At 36.3% G+C, this 5937-nt stretch overlaps 1 pseudogene; it reads right to left on the bottom strand.

Annotated features, from left to right (window-relative positions):
- Nucleotides 1-444: 444 nt before the first annotated feature.
- Nucleotides 445-3461, bottom strand: LOC104861813 (annotated as a pseudogene).
- Nucleotides 3462-5937: the final 2476 nt, after the last annotated feature.

The raw sequence follows: 5937 nt of genomic DNA, 5'->3' as shown, positions 1-5937 counted from the left end.
TAAAATGAGTTAAGATATTGTCTCTTCCTGTGGTTTCCATTTGTTTCAGAGGTCGTGTGTGGGGCCTTGGTTTAGCAAACCTCCTAGCCAGAAATGAGAAAATGCACATTTTTGGAATTCAGATTGAACGGTATATAAAAAGAAAGTTTAATTCAGTTAGGCTGGTAAATATACCAACATCCTAATATTGAAGAATATTTTTGAATGTTAAAAAAGAGGCAGATAGCCAGGGATTTAGCTCAGTGGTTCCACCACCTGCTTGAAAGTGCAAGGACCTGAGTTCGATTCCTGGTATCATAAATGAATAAATAAATAAATAAATAAATAAAATGTAAAAGAGGCAGCTACCATAGCCACTCTTTTACAGTGGTTTAAATCCTCTCTGGTTGTTACATGTTGATTTGTTGTTCCTGATTTTATTGGCTGTGGATTTACTGGTCAGACTCACAATCCTCCACAACTATGGTTCACTGGAATTGGAACTCTTGCTGAGGTTCTTTTCTGCAGTTTTTGTTAGTATAGTAAGCCGGTTTCCAGATACCCTTCCTTTCTGTATAGGACTCATCAGCTGCATAAATTCATTGAGTTAAACCTGCCCACTTTTGTTCAAATCTACTTCATTCATTCATAATTTAGTGTAATTTATTTTCATCCATTTGCACATTGATATTCTCTAATACACACTGAATGTCAACAATGGTAATAAATGCTTTCTCATCTGCATCAAACTTATGAAATCTCTTCTTGTACCTGTCAATATATGAAGGCAGTAGCCTAATTTCAGAGCCATCTGTTAACTGTTCTGATAGAGATTTACAGCACAATTCATAATAGATACACCTTCTGGCTCTTTCAAGTTCTTCCTTTTTTCTTCTCATCTGAATTCAGTTCTCTGCCCATCCATTCAACAATCTTGGGTAGGGCTTCTGCATCCTGGACACAAGCAAGTGTGGCAAGAAATCATGTCCATGGCAGTGCAAGCGTACTCTTTAATCCAGTATTTCACCTCTGCTTCAATATACAGAAAGTACGATACAAGTCACACTCCAACGATAATCCACCTCCTTCCAGTAACACTTCCCATTTTGGCCACCTGAAGAGCCTTGTCACCATAAGTGACAGATGTTGTGCCACCTCACTTTCAAGACTGTAATCCTGGACAAGCCTAATGTACATTGTGGGGCTCCAATCTTTGCCTCCTTGAAGGAAAAGTCCAACTGCTCGATTAGGTCCTGCTTTCAAATTGTGAATTTTGATTGCAGTATTCACAGTATCTTCTGACATAGATAAGTAAGTTCTCCACTTCCCAGAAGCTATTGTGGTAAGTCCACTCTTGCTGATGTCATCTATCTTGGGAAATGTCCTGAGTGTATGCTGACTTGGGATCTGTAATGAGGAGATGAATTCCAGTCGTCCAAAATCCAGGACATCTCCTCTTCTCACTTCAACATCACAGCTCAGGTAGTTCACTTCATTCAAAATGAGGTTGATATCTTCTGAATTAATAGGGTGATGTGTGATATCAGTTTAAGAATCAGTAGCTCCAGTAACATTCATCTTTTGCCAGGGTAAGAGAAAAATAACTCACTCACAGCTGGTGGCCGGGTCAAGTAGCCCCATCCTCTCTGGGCTGTGATGACCAGGCATCACAATATGGACCCTCACACTTAGCTGGCAGGTAGCTGCATCAAGATTGTCCATTTTGTGAATTGCATCTGAAAGGCCCCATAGCACTGATTACACATTTGGCTCTCAAATCAAATTCATGGCCAATCTTTGCACTGGGCCCCATTCATGCATTCTCTGTCCGTGTCAGGATCTGTCTTCTTGAGCAAGCTCACCACCTGCATGTAATTGGCTGTGGCAGCCCCACATCTGGCAGCAGTGAGAGCAATGGCAAGGTTCAATCCTGCATCCTTTTTTTGTCCATCATAGAAGACAATTGTTCCAATCAGTTTGTCCTGGAGCATGGGGAAATGTTCATGGGCTCTTGATTTGTTGAGAACATAACTGCTTTTCAGACAATTACTTCTGACAACCAGATCATACAGCTTGATTCCTACCCAGTATAGTAAGGTAGCTGCCACCACTTGCAAACTGGAAGCATTACAGGCAGTGGGCCTGACAAATGGGGAGCAATTTCTAATCGGTTGACATGCTCATCAAAGGCTTCTTTTACCATCCTGCTAATATCCAACTTCATGATGGCCTTCTAAATTTATCTCACACCACGATGTACCAGTTTAGTGCTTCTACTGCCAATCCCTGGTGAGAAATCATCTCTTTCTACAAGGGTGATTTTTACTCCTCCGGTGACAGCATGGAGCACATAGCCACTTCCTGTTGCTCCTCCTCCAAAGTGTTTCACAAAGTTAGGAGCTGAGCATCTTTGGAAGGAGGCTCCCTGTTAAAAGATTCAGAGCACTCTGTTACTTCCACATAGGCCAGGCTCACCATCATTTATTCTTCTAATATTTTTGGAGGCCCTCAAGCATTCTATAAATTGCTTCCTTCTGTAGTAAGCAAACTGAGACAGTCCTAAAACAGTGGCATAAGCACCTCCTCCAACAAGAACAGTCCCTTTCTCCACCTGTGAAATGCCATTTCTTAAACTGAGATGAGCCCCAAGAATAAGTACAATGGATAGGAGCACCTGGGTCCTTGACCAGGATAGACTGATGCATTTTATATTCTTTAGGAAGACCTCACCTTTGCCTATGTCTTCACAAATTTTATCAGTATTTTTTTCCACTAGATTTAGTGTTTCTGTTTTTATATCTAGGTTTGTTATACATTTTCATTTGATTTTAGTACAGGGTGAGAGATGTAGATCTGGATAAATTCATCTGTAAATGCATAATCAGTGTTGAAAGACTATGTGTTAAAGAGGCTACCTTTTCTCTAGCATATTATTGGCCCCTTTGTCAAAAGTTATATGCTGAAAGTACTTGGGCTTGTTTCTGCCATCTCTGTTCTATTTCACTAGTCTACATTTGTTATTTTTGTGCTGGTGCCATGCTGCTTTTATTAATGTGCTTTATTTGATAATGCCTGCTGCTTTCCACTTGTTGCTTGCAATTGTTTTGACAATTCTGGATCTCTTTCAGTTCCACACAAATTATAGAACACTATTTTTCTTGTCCTGTGAAAAATAATGTTGGTATTTCCATTGGAATTTACTTAAATCCTCAATTTCTTTTTGGTGGGCTTATTACTGGAATACAGAGAAACTATTGAATTGTGTTGCTTTTCTAGCTCATCACTGTGTTGAAAGTGTTTATTAGTTTTAAGAGTATTCTGGTAGAGTTTTCTGGGTCCTATCTGTAAAGGATCGTGTCATTTGTGCAAGAGGATAATTGGACTTATTTTCCTGTACAAAACCATTTTCTTTCTCTTGCCTGATTCCGTCTGCTAAAGCTTTTAATACTATATTGAACTGGAGTGATGACAGTGGGCCTCATTGTCTTGCTTCTGATTTTAGAGAAATTGCTTATTGTTTTTCCTCATTTAATGTGAGGTTGGCAGTGCATTCATCATAAATGACTTTTATAAAAAAAATAATTTATTGGTACATTCTAGGTAGACAGTACAGTTACATTCATTACTGGGATCTTGTGCCTTTATATGCTTTCCATTTTTACATTTTCTCATATTTTTTTCCTTTTCCCTTATTCTCCTTTCCCTATCTTTCTCACTGTCCCTAAATAAATGACTTTCTTTAGGTTAAAATGAGATCCTTCTATACCTATGTTTTCAGGATTTTTGTCAGGAATACATGTTGGATTTTGTCTAAAACTTTTTTGAATCATTTGAGATAATAATGTAATAGTTATTCTCCTTTCTGTTATGTACATGGCATACCACACTTATTGAATTACATATGTTGAATCATCCTTGCATCCCTAGGATAAAGTCTATTTGATCATGATATATGATCTGTTTTATAAATTGTTGCATTCTGTTTGAAAGTATCTTCTTGGGAATTTTTGCATAGAAGTTCATTAAGAAAATTGGCCTATAATTTTCTTTTTTTATTGAGTCCTCCCTTGGTCTTGATATCTGGGTAATGGTAGCTTCAGGGACTGAGATTGTCATTGTTCCACCCTTTTAAGTTTCACAGAACATTTTGTGGGAGTATTAGTACTAGGTCTTACCTGAAGAACTCATGCAATTCTGTGGTGAATCCATTAAATCCTTCATTTTATTAGTTAGTAATGTTTTAATTTCATTAACTTTTTTGGTATATTCAGGGATTTATATGTTATTTGTTTAATTTTAGTATATAAAAAATGTCTAAGAATTTATGGACTCCTTCAAGGTCATCTGATTTTTGGAATATAAATTTTTGAAATAGTTTACATATTTATTTCTATTTTAGTAGAATCTGCTATGATTTCATTTTATCATAAATAATTGCATTGATTTTCGAGTATTTTTGTTTCCTTGTTTTGAGAAGTTTGGCTAAGTTTTCATCAATATTGTTTTTCCTTCCAAAAACCCAATTTTTCACTGATACTTTGTCTTCTTAATTTAAATTTCATTAAATTTTGTTATAATTTTTGTAATACCTCTCCTACAGGTTTTTCATTTGGACTGTTTTTTTATTTTTGTGAAACTTGAGATTCATAATTAAATTTTTAAAATTTTTGATTCTTCCAATTATCTAATTTTGGAATTCATAGCAATAAATTCTGTTAGAATAGCTTTTATTGTTTCTCATAGGGTTTGCTATATTGAGATAAAATTGTCTTTTGATTCTAGAAAGTTTTTAATATTTTCTTTCATTTCTTCTGTGACCAATTGCTTATTCAAGAATGTATCATTTGCTAGGCATGGTGGCATATGCCTATAATCTTAGTACTTGGAAGGCTAGGTAGGATGATCATGATGAGTTCAAGGACAGCCAGGACTACATAGTGAGTTCAAGGCCAGCTTGAACTATATAGGGATATCCTGTGTCAAAGAAAAAAAACAAAAGAATGTGCCATTTAATCGCCATGCATTTGTACAGATTCTATTACCTCTTTTGCTTTGATATTGAATTTTATTTTACTATAATCCAATAGTGTGCAAAATAATATTTTATTTTGTTTATTTAAGCCTTTTTTGTTTCATAAAATATGGTCTACTCTGGATAAAGCTAAATTTTCTCAGAAAAATGTTTATTCTGTTTTCAGGTGCTACATTCTGTAGATATCTTTTATTTTAAATATTTTTAGCAGCATTATCCAGAAGAGCTTCATGGTGGAGAAAACCAAATTATCCATCAATAAACAAATGGGTAAACAAATCACGGTAACGTTATACAATGAAATACTACACACACACACACACACACACACACACACACACAAAAGGAATGGACTGTGATATACATAACAATGTTGTTTTTCTGAGGCAGGGTCTCACTATGTAGTTGATACTGACCTGGAACTCACTATGCAGCCCAGGCTGGTCTCGAACTCACAGGGATCCTTCTGCCTCAGCCTCCCCAGTGCTGGGATTACAGGTGTTAGCTACCACTCCCAGTTTTTATACATAACAACGTTAAAGAATCTCAAAACAATTGTGCTTAGTGTAAAAACCAGACAAAATGTTGCATATAATATTGTTCTATTTGTATGAAAATTTGGGAAATGTAAAGCTTATCTATCATGGAGCAAGGGGGAATGGCTGGAAAAAGTTAGGGGCTCTGTGCAAGTGATGGGAGCTCAGTGTGGTGGCACAGGCCTACAATCCCAAGATTCTTTCAAGCTGAGGCAGAAGAATCATAAATTCATAGAGTAGGTAGACAGTGGAGCAAGGGTTTGTCTTAAAAAATGTTGGCAATACTGTTTCTCATGAATAAAGTGGTAGTTGCATTGATAGTTATATTTGTTAAAATTTACTGAGCCATCTATACATTTTAATTGATTTATTTTATTATTGTCAAAGTAT

The sequence above is a fragment of the Fukomys damarensis genome, unplaced genomic scaffold (assembly GCF_012274545.1).
Source record: "Fukomys damarensis isolate Sample0158 unplaced genomic scaffold, DMR_v1.0_HiC HiC_scaffold_39, whole genome shotgun sequence".
In the NCBI taxonomy this organism is placed as follows: domain Eukaryota; kingdom Metazoa; phylum Chordata; class Mammalia; order Rodentia; family Bathyergidae; genus Fukomys; species Fukomys damarensis.
This window is presented reverse-complemented; position numbering and strand designations above follow the sequence as displayed.